The sequence below is a fragment of the Lipotes vexillifer genome, unplaced genomic scaffold (genome assembly GCF_000442215.2).
Source record: "Lipotes vexillifer unplaced genomic scaffold, Lipotes_vexillifer_v1.1 scaffold630, whole genome shotgun sequence".
Taxonomy (NCBI): Eukaryota; Metazoa; Chordata; class Mammalia; order Artiodactyla; family Lipotidae; genus Lipotes; species Lipotes vexillifer.
The window spans coordinates 214,489-225,975 of NW_006783793.1; the positions used below are offsets into that span (position 1 = coordinate 214,489).

The following is an 11,487-nucleotide window of genomic DNA, read 5'->3' on the forward strand; positions in this document are numbered from 1 at the left end:
TGGACTACTACTCAGCCATAAAAAAGAACGAAATAATGCCATTTGCAGCAACATGGATGCAACTAGAGATGATCATACTAGGTGAAGTAAGTCAGAAAGAGAAAGACAAATACCATACGATATCACTTACAGGTGGAATCTAAAATACGGCTCAAATGAACCTATCTACCAAACAGAAAAAAACTCACAGACATAGAGAACAGACTTGTGGTTGACAGGGGGAGGAAAGGAGAGAGAGGGATGGACTGGGAGTTTGTGGTTAGTAGATGCAAACTATTACATTTAGAATGGATAAACAACAAGTTCCTACTGTATAGCACAGGGAACCATATCCAATCTCCTGGAAAAGAATATAAAAAAAAGAATGTATATATGTGTATAACTGAGTCACTTTGCTGTCCAGCAGAAATTAGTACAACATTCTAAATCAACTATACTTCAATAAAAAATAAATGAAGCTGCTTTGCAAAGATATATATTTTTCTTTCTCGTGTAAATTCTGAGAATTGGACTATCTGAAGATTTAACAGCCATAATAACTACGGAAGGAAAGTATTATTCTCATTCTGTAAATGAGAAAACCAAAGCTCAGAGATGTTAAATATCACATCATATCACAGGATATATGGAAGCCAGGATTTTAGTCCTGGTCTGTTTGATGCCAAAGCCCACATTCTGACTGGTACTGAAAAAAATAAAAGACAAAACCCTGAAGAATTAACAACAGGAGACAAGACAATCAAGAAAGACAGTAAAGCAAACTGAAGAGAAGAAAAAAACCAGTCCTGTGAAATGAACAGAAGACTCAGCCTACTCACAGGTATGGTATGGATCCCAAGTCAATGAGACAACTGGAGACAGGCACTCTAAAGACTAAAAATTCATGGCAGAGAAAGACAACAGCTATAGAGTTTGAGCACCTGCATTACTCCTGATGTCCATCTACATTTTGTGTATGCTGGTGAGAAGGAAAGAGAGGCTGGCTTTGGGACCTATATTTCAAGGTTGCCAGATGTTAAAACTGAAGTATGAACTTTGGCTCTTAAATAGTAAACTCCTGCTTACAAGAGAAATGCTTTGATTTACAATGGTTCATGATTCAAAGATCATTGAACTTTTAGTATACAGTTATTTCCTCAAGTAAGAAAAACCACAAAGTGAGCGGGCTGGCCAAGTTTTAATTTGCAAGAGAAGAAACTCAAGGATCACTTGCTAACTTCCTAGTGCCAAGCCTTCTTAACTTTCTCTCTTTGACCTCCACCTTTCCTATCTATCTATCTACTCTCTTCTTTCCTTCAAACCCAATCCCTCCCACTTACTCATCTAGAGCTCCTCTGAGTAAAACTGGCCTTTACCTCTTTGTATATCTGCATATCTAAGTGGGCCCTGACTATGAATTATATACACGTTATTTGTAGGTATAAAGTCAGGTGGTCAGTGCCCATGTGGGAATATACCCTCTTGGGTGTGAGCAGTGTACCAGGATCAAACTAGGCTATTTAGCATATCTGGCTCCTCCCTAGTCAGAACAACTTTAAATTCCCCTGCCACAGTTTCAGTATGAAGGACATACCCATCACCTTCTCTACTGCCTCCTCCTTCCCTTCTTTTTGGAAAGAGCATCTGTTCCATTGTTACCTTCCCACTGTGGTCTACTTTTCCCCAGCTACTTAGGGGGTAGACAGCAACCACTAATTTATGGGGGAAAAAATCTCTAATAAATGCATTCTACTCAATAATGGAAATCCTATGACTAAAATATAACAGAACTCCAATATGATACTGGCTTGAAATGACAGTTCTAACCCCATCTTAGAAGCCAACCAGAGGCTTGTTCTACAGGTCGCCCTGTATGAAAGACTCCTGGTCCCTCCATCCTAAGGAGAGCAATTTCAGGCCACTTTCTCTGAAATGTTCCCCTCTATCTTCCTTATTTCTGTTCTGAAACAGCTGTCATCAGGGATCTCCCAAACACAGCACTTAACACATTTTGGGGAGGGAGAAGGTCATACACCCATGTATACAGCTTGTCTAATTGCCACAGAATACAGTAAAAGCTGTAAGGCTTTGCCCAGTGCTTGCTTCCTTAATCCCACCCTCTTTGAATGTGTCTTCTTCTTTGGGGACCTAGACTCTGCCAAGATACAGTAGTCTTACGGCCTCTATCCTGATGATCCTATCCTCCTACCCCAAGACTATCAGGTAGGCTTCATGCAGATAAAAGGTATGTATTTACAGTGAGCAACTGATGATAATGTTAAATAAATTAAAAAACAGTGCTAATCTGTGTGGCACACAAGTGCTCATCCTTATTTTTCACTTTTCTCACCCTCCCTAACCTCATGTTTGCCTATCTTCGTTTCTTGGCAACTGTTAGACTAATTTTTCTGAGTTAGACTTCCCAACCTGACCTGAGAGAGGCTCCTGCCACACACATAGCCTCCTAGTTTCACTCTCTTTAATGCACATATTATCATAGTTAAAATCCACAGTTACGACCAAGGAAGTTTAATGTTTCTTTCAACAGTAAAGCTACTGACAACTAGTAGATGATACCTTGATTCTGACTTTATTTGGGGGAGAGATGGGGGACTGCGGGAGGCTGTGCACACACCTCCTCTTCCTGCTTGTGTTCCCCAAGTTCAATACCACTACGCAAAGAGCACTTCTTTTCCTGGGACAAATCCCTTCTCCCCAGCCTTCTTATCTGTAAGATGAAGAGATTTGGTCTCAGTGGTTCTCCACCACCGAATCCCCCCCACCACTAAGTGACACGTGAAGATGGACAGGCTCAGTTCACGGTTCCCCCACTCCTCACCACCTGTATGGTGATCACCCTACTCCACGCCAACAACATTTGTTGCCTGGATTGAGGCAACTGCCTCTGTGCTGGTCTCTCTGCTTCCACTTCACAGATAATCTATTCTTCACATCACAGCCAGAGTGATCCTGTTAAATCATAAATCCCATCACATCATTCCTCTGCTCAAAACCCTCCAAGGGCTTCCTGTCTTACTCAGACTAAAGGCCAAAGTCTTCCGAGGGGCCAAAAAGGGCCCTACACAATCTGCACCCAACCCACTTCTCTGACCTCAACTCCTCCTCCCCTTTTCTCTCACTCACTCCACTCCACACTGCTTTTCTTTCTGCACTTGCCAGTCCCTCTGCCCCAGGGCAGACACAGCTCATTGCCTCACCTCCTTCAGGTATTTGCTCAAATGTCACCTTCTCAGTACAGCTTTCCCTGGTCACCCTATTCAAAACCAGAACTGTTATGCCGGCTGCCCAGTACTCCCTTTACCCTTCCCCTGCCTTATTTTACTCCGTAGCCCTTATGCCATCCAATATTCTTTATTTTACTGTCTGTCTCCCTGACTTGCATGTAAGCTCCATGAAAGCAGGGATTTCGGTGGGTTTTGTTCACTGCTGAATCCCTAGTGCCCAGCCCACAACAAGAGCTCAATACATATTGAGCGAATGAATGAGAAATTCTCCATATAACTAACACCACTCCTTTTCTCTCCTACCCACTAAAATAATAGTGTAGTGCATGTGAGCAGTTAAAGGAATAATCTTAAACTTAAGTTATTAAAAATTATTTGCAAATTTTAATGATTGTTGTAAACTGATTGAGACAGCCAATTATGTCACCAAGCTGTGATTGAGATTCATCACACAGTTTATTTCTGGGCCTTTCCACTCTGAGCCAGAGTTCTCAACGAGCAGGCTCAGGTCTGGGCCATAGCATTACTGCAAAAAGTCCACACGTCCCAATGTGTAAGCAAGCACTGCTTCAACACTGGTAAGTGTCTCATACTTACATGTCTTCCTGTTTTTCAAACAGTGTGCAGATACTGTAGAGAGTCACAAACACGATATTGAATTTACAACAGCTTTTGGTAGTTATATATTTTATCAACCAACAGATATTAGAAGTACAACTACTCATGTGTGAAGTTTCACAAAGTTTTTTTAAAAATTAGAAAAAAGAACCTGATACTTGAGGAGAATGGGAAGCAATGCTTGACCACATGCCTACAATCTGAATTAAGCATCCCTCTCCCTCCCCTTTTCTAAGTATGCTATTTTCATGGAATACTATAATTCTCTATTTGTATACAACTTTTTGGAGGGAAGGGCAGTCCCCGGACTATAGGACTGAGGATCTCAAAGATGGTGAGAAACAGGTAAGTGCAGTAAAACCTGGAAGGGTAAATGTGGTTGTACATCTTGTTTAGATGTATGTCTTGTTCTCATGTTTGTCAATTTCTTCCAGTCCAGTTTGCAACTCCAACATTAGCAATATCACTTCAGGCACTGAACAAAAAGAACATTACAACTAAAGCTTAAAAAACTTATTATTTTCTAATCTACTATATTGCTATAGAATGCTCTAAATTTTGTTAATTCCTTGGTTATCATGGCATTTTTTGAGGTTTTCTGAAGATGGCAATTATACTCAAGAACTTCTAGAAACAGTATGCATATAAGAATACTTTCTTCTAACTATAAAAATCAAGTTTATTATATTGGATGTCATCCACTAGAAGCACAAAAGGAAGCTTATCATGGGAATTTCAACTATTAGTGAAGTGCCTCAATGGCAACTCCTCCAAAGTGGCTTCCAAATTTCTTTTTTTTTTTTTAACATCTTTATTAATGGAGTATAATTGCTTTACAGTGTTGTGTTAGTTTCGGTTGTATAACAAAGTGAATCAGCTATATGCATATGTATATCCCTATATCCTCTCCCTCCCACCCTCCTTATCCCACCCCTCCAGGCGATCACAAAGCACCGAGCTGATCTCCCTGTGCTATGTAGCTGCTTCCCACTAGCTATCTATCTTACATTTGGTAGTGTATATATGTCCATGCCTCTCTCTCACTTCATCCCAGCTTACCATTCCCCCTCCCCATATCCTCAAGTCCATTCTCTAGTAGGTCTGCGTCTTTATTCCTGTCTTACCCCTAGGCTCTTCATGACATTTTTTTTTTCTTAAATTCCATATATATGTGTTAGCATATGGTATTTGTCTCTCTCTTTCTGACTTACTTCACTCTGTATGACAGACTCTAGGTCTATCCACCTCATTACAAAGAGCTCAATTTTGTTTCTTTTTATGGCTGATTAATATTCCATTGTATATATGTGCCACATCTTCTTTATCCATTCGTCTGTTGATGGACACTTAGGTTGCTTCCGTGTCCTGGCTATTGTAAATAGTGCTGCAATGAACCTTGTGGTACATGACTCTTTTTGAATTACAGTTTTCTCAGGGTATATGCCCAGTAGTGGGATTGCTGGGTCATATGGTAGTTCTATTTTTATTTTTTTTAAGGAACCTCCATACTGTTCTCCATAGTGGCTGTATCAATTTACATTCCCACCAACAGTGCAGAAGGGTTCCCTTTTCTCCACATTCTCTCCAGCATTTATTATTTGTAGATCTTTTGATGATGTGTGGCTCCCAAATTTCTTAAGTTGCCATTTTGATCTTTCAACTTTCCTACTTATTTCTACTCTCTAAAAGCATTGTGATAAATACAATTTAGAGTTTAAGAGAATTCAAATTCGTACTTTTATTTTGAAAATGTTATGTAAGCCCTGATGACCGTAAGTTACGTGAGGTTGGGAGAAATAAAGTTGGTCATCTCTTTAAATTCAGTTTAAAATGCTTAAGGGTTTCCCTAGATAATAAAGAGGAAGTTTGAGCTGAATAAGAATCCTCTGCTTGAGCAGAGTAAAGTGGAGGTGAGTCTGGGGAATTATTTAATCAGAGTATTCTAATCTCAAAAACTGACCAAGGTCAGCAAGCAAAGACCCCAGTCAAGGAGGAAGAAACTGGCCACAAGGATCACAACAGATTGCACTTGACTTTCATGTCCTTCCTCTCACTCTTTTTCTCCTCCTTTCCTTGCCTCTCTTTCTGAATGACAAGTGTCAAAAATAGAGTTACATGTGCTTACCACAATACTCGACATTCGGTAGTTACATTTTCCTAGAAACATGGTATGGATGGCAAACTAGCTATGAATACCTGCATTACATGGCTAAGAGTGCAATAATACAGACATTGGTGTACTGGAGAAATTTTTAGTACAGCATCAAATTTGAAATATTAGTGTTTTCCCAGGTTTTCTTACTTGCCTCATTAACATACTTGACCTGGCAAGTTTAGTAAGAAAGCCACCAGATCTCCTCCAAGACTTCTCACTTAACTAGCAGGCAAAAGCCTCTTAACTGCCATGTCCCACAATGTCCCTGGACATTGTAAAACAGCACAGGACAGGACAGTGGGCCCGACCTCAGAGTAGGGAGCCGAGAGAGAAGCGCGGAATGCTAGTAGGCACCTTCACACCATCTCCTCCAAACTGTTTAGTTTAAAAATGAGGAAAGGGCTTCCCTGGCGGCGCAGTGGTTGAGAGTCCACCTGCCAATGCAGGGGACATGGGTTCATGCCCCGGTCCAGGAAGATCCCACATGCCGCGGAGCGGCTGGGCCCGTGAACCATGGCTGCTGAGCCTGTGCGTCCACAGCCTGTGCTCCACAACGGGAGAGGCCACAACAGTAAGAGGCCCACGTACCGCAAAAAAAAAAAATAAATAAAAATTTTAAAAAATGAGGAAACTGAGGTCCAGAGTAATTATTCCAGGCCTCACATATTTTTATGGCCAGACCCACAAGAACCCAGGTCTTCTGGCTCCCAAAAATGGGGCATCCTTTCAGACAGCTGCTCCAAATGTACAGAGTTGGCTTCTGAAAGTAAATCTGACTTGGTGAATACGGAGAACAACCCTGGGGCATATTTAATGATTAGCCATTAAAGTGGCATGAAATGGGGATTGCCACGTTCTGATTTAAGGGTGTGGCACCCAAATCCAAAATACTTGCCAACTGCTGCAAAAATTCAATCCTTTTATACTGTTCCTTTTCTATTTTGCTATACAATTAATCTTGAGTATCCCGAAATGCTAACAATGTGCAAGATGTGGGGCAAGGAGTAGGGGAAAGTAATGACAACCTTTAGGAAAGCAAGGTTTAAACAATGTAAATAGCCAAAAATAATTCTCACTTTCAAAACTGTATTTGTAAATTCACAACTTTTCTCTCTAATACACCTAAAAATGGTCCCGGGAGAGTCTTATTCTGAAGAAGCAGGTTTTGGTGTCCTCTGGATACCTGCCTTTACCATTAGTTGATCCTCCCTGGCTCAATCGTTTGCATGTGATCTGCTTCCTGTAGCTGCAGTTTCCTCAATCCTGCTGCCCAAAGACCTTTAGCCAAGCTGGTCTCACTCCCGTATATGATCTCTCCTCTCAGTTCCTCTTTTCTCAACTATTTCCAACTGTACTATTTGGCTCATTTTCCTCATTGCATTTTTTTGTGTGTCATAAATTTGACTTGAAGAGTGGCACTAAACCCACAAATAAATCTGAAGAATCATTAGGGTAAAGTGAAATCACCAAGCAATCTCTTACCTTCTTTAGTCAGCTACTCAATTTTTAGTATTTCCTTAGGGCACATACTTCTGGTAAATGGCTGCCTTCTTCCATGAAGACACTATTTTAGCAACAAGCCAGGCCCTTAAAATTCAGAATGTCTGTGCTGAAAAGATTTTAGGCATCATCTAGTCTATCCCAAACCCCTTATTACAAATCAATAAACTGAGCCTAAGAGAGGGAAGGTTTTTGTCTAAGACTCTTCCAAGGTTATTTCTCATCTTGCAACAGTTTAACATGCTATCTTTTATTTCCAATTATAGTCTATTTATTACCACCTTAATTACTCCTTTACCAACTCTTTTTAAAAAGACAGTTGGGACTTCCCTGGTGGTGCAGTGGTTAAGAATCTGCCTGCCAATGCAGGGGACACGGGTTTGATCCCTGGTCCGGGAAGATCTCACAGGCTGCGGAGTAACTAAGCCCGTGCGCCACAACTGCTGAGCCTGTGGTCTACAGCCTGTGAGCCACTACGGAGCCCAAGTGCCACAACTACTGAAGCCTGCATGCCTAGATCCCGTGCTCCACAACAAGAGAAGCCACTGCAATGAGAAGCCCATGCACCACAACAAAGAGTAGCTCCCGCTCACCACAACTAGAGAAAGCCCACGCACAGCCAAAAATAAAATTTATTAATTTTTTAAAATCCTATTTAAAAAAAAAGAAAGATAGTAATTAATGCCCTCAGGTGGTGATATACTCCCTCAGGGTATCTTTAGAGAGCAGTTTTCTTTTTGTAATTATTGCAATTTCAACCTCCAAATTATACATGCATTACTAATTATGTAGTATGAATAATATAGGCTTTCCATAAATCTACATACTAGAGAAAGCTCTGAGATCCTAAGTGGCTTAGTTAGGAGTTTGGGTCTTAATCCCAGTCTGCTTCTCATTAGCTATGACCCTTTGAGCAAGTCACTTCAGGTCGCTTTTTTTATATGGAAGATAAGGAGGATGGGCAAGATCCATGGTTCTCAACTTTCCCTGGAGTCCTTCAAGTGCTGAAATGGGGGTCCAAAGATCTAACGGAAATCATGGGTTTGCTTCCTCCTGAGAAAGTTGCATAGCTAAAATATCGAGTTTGCTTTGGGGTCACACTGAGTATCTTGTGCCGATCAGAAGCTCTAACTGCCATATATCCTCACACACATTTTCAGCTCAAAATGACAAATTATCAATACTTTTAGCTTGTTTGAAAGACAACATTTTTAAAAAATTGGCCCAATGAGGAAATATTGAAAAGAATGAAGCTTTCAAAAGCATAAGGGTTGGAACAGAGGGAGGAGAAAGTTGATTTGCATAAAGAAAAACCAATTCACATAAATATGAAATTAGATTTCACTCCAGGCACCAAGGAACTTCTGTCCTTTCTGTATTTATGTGTTGACCCCAAAAGTGCCCAGAGGCAAAGTACTCACTCTACGTCAAATCTCAGTTCTTAGAAATAGCACTTGATCAAACACAGAGTAGGCACTTAAGAGTTGGATTATAAAGTATTTTTCCTTTACGTTCATATTAGGTCTCCAACTAGATTATATTGCACAGAGAACTTCTGAGAGGTTCTTCAAGGAGTTTAAATCTCTTGGTACAAAATACAATAGTTCATTCAGCCATGTTCAGTCAGTTCACTTAAAAGGGCATTAGCAGAGATTACATTTCATTTCCAATCTACAGGGACTGAAATCCGAAGGAACCACCAACTGCTGCTTCAGAGTTCACTGTGTTTAACTAGCAAAGAGGGGGGCTGTGGGCTGGCAAGGGGCCCTGGACTGGGGCACAGGAGACGTGGGTTCTAAACCAGCTGGCCCCAGAGCAATTCCCTACCCCCGGCACAGTCCTGTGCATGTAACTGATGCTCCATGAATATCAGTTGAATGGAACTGCAAAAATCTCCATTTAAAGATGTGTCCCTGCATCCAAGAAACTGAAACCCAATTATGTAAAATACGGCAAGTTTGGTGGAAGGAAGAGAGTTAACACTTCTTGACTATATTATGAGCCAAAGGAATTACAGTAGTTATCTCACAAAAGCCTTGCAGAGTAAGTTAAATATTTCCAATTGATAAAGAGAAAACTAGGCTCAACGAAAGTATGTAATTTGTTCAAGATCACACAATTAGCAAGTGGAGAAGCCCAGATTCCAACCCATATCTGCAAAGCCCACGCTACTTGCAGTATGCAACACCTATACATCAAAGCGGCCGGGACTTGGGTCTAAGTCCCACCTCTGGCTTTAAGTTGTATATCATTAGGCAGGGCACTTTTCTGGAGTTTTTCCACCTGCACGAAAGGGGTGGGGGGCGGGGTGGAGGATAGGGATGAGGGGGTGGAGGATAGGGATGGAGGGATGACACAGGTCAGTGGTGTTTTTGTTTTGTAGAGTGGCTTTCATAATCCTTTTGGGCCAAGACTTTTTCTAATATAGCTACTTCCCTTTCCGGTTCTTTGTAACTGTTTGGGAGTGAGTGGTGCTCTTGGTTATGTATGGAAATGTATTGTACCTACTCACTCAAGGGGATCGGAGCAGAACAGTTGTGCCGGCTCCAAGCCCCCTCCCATTAAATTGAGGCTGAGAACCTGACACTACTGGGGAACACGGTGAAAGTTAACTCACTCATGGATTCATATTTCCCTCCTATCTTGGAGCGCTGTACCCACCCGGGGCTCAGGTGCTCACGGTTTGAGAGAAACGGATAGTATCTGTGTCCTGCACTGCTCCAGCGGCCCGCAGGGGCGGGTCTGTAAAGAGAGGAACTTAAAAGCTCACGATGTGGGAGTTCAAACAGCCAGGGGGCTTGCATATCCCTTGCTCCGGGCGGGCAGCTGGCGCCCGCCGGCCGGTACCGGGAACCACTTCCTGGTCAGCACCTCCCACCCCAGGTCCACACACCCGCCCTCCCCCTGCTGCACTGCCCCCACCGCACTGAGTTTCCCAGGCGGCAGGGGTCCATCCGACTCCCAGGTGAACCCCAGACGGTCCCATCAGAGATTTAAAACACAACGCTCTGGAACGCCAACTCCCCTGGCGCCCAGCCCGCTTTCCGGGGTGGGGACCAGGGCATCCTCTGCGGCTGCTGGGAAGAGGCCCCGGGTCCGTTCGAGTCCCGCTTGGGCCACTGTCCCTCTTAGTCACCCAGGTGCGCCGCGCCCGCCCGAAACCTCGTCCGACCTCGCCTGGCACCTGTCGTTCCCACAGCCAGCAGGACCTGCTCTCACCTTGTTCTGCGGGCCCGCGGCCCGTCCCCGCGCCTCTGGGCCCGGCTACCACCGCCGTCTCCGCCAGGGCTACAGCCGCGGCCGCCGCCCACTTTCGGTTTCCCCGCACGGCTGAAACAGCCGCCGCGGCTCAGGAATCACCTCAAACCCCCGCCCCGCCCTGCTCGGCCCCGCCCCGCTCCGCCCCGCCCCAAGGGCAGACTGGCCTCGGCTTTGCGCACGCGCGGGCACCCGGGCGGTGTCGGCCCACGCCGGCGTCCGCGCGTGGGAAGGGAAACCGACGCCGCCTAGCGGTTTCTGCGCGTGCCCACGCATTGGCGGAAAGCGACTGCGGGGCGGGAGCAGGAGCGCCTCCTCGTGGACAACACAAGGATCGGCGGGGCCGGAGGGTCCGGGCCGCAGCCGTCCTTATTAGCACTTACGCGCTCCTGCTGTTGTTACGTTTCACTCGTCAGAAGTTTCATTCAGTTCTTGCTTATTCTTTTCTTCAATTCTGGGGCCGTTATTTTTTATTCTCCTAGATACCCACCTGGTCCGCTCATTTCCTTTAGGTCTGTTCTCAAGCGTCACCCTTGGGAGGAAGGTGGCCACAATCTCAAAAATGTCAGTGTCCTTCCCTGACATTCCCCGTCCCCCTTCTCAGCTTTCTCTCTCCTGGGCACCTGTCTAACACACTATATGTGTTTTACTTATTTTTTCATTGTTTACTGTCCTCCTCAAATTAAAGCTCTGTGAGCTCTGGGATCTTTGTTTTGTTCCCCAGTCTATTCC

The 11,487-nt window shown here is 43.7% G+C and overlaps 1 protein-coding gene across 2 annotated transcripts in view; it reads right to left on the reverse strand.

Annotated features, from left to right (window-relative positions):
• The window catches only part of TDRD7 (tudor domain containing 7), a 92,122-nt gene extending 81,193 nt beyond the window's left edge, over positions 1 to 10,929 (reverse strand). The window contains exon 1 of one of the 2 annotated variants that reach the window (XM_007456384.1): positions 10,717 to 10,929. The gene's annotated coding sequence lies outside the window, so the exon portion shown is untranslated. The remainder of the gene's footprint in view (positions 1 to 10,716) is intronic. The other variant, XM_007456385.1, reaches the window with a different exon arrangement.
• Between the last annotated feature and the right edge of the window lie 558 nt (positions 10,930 to 11,487).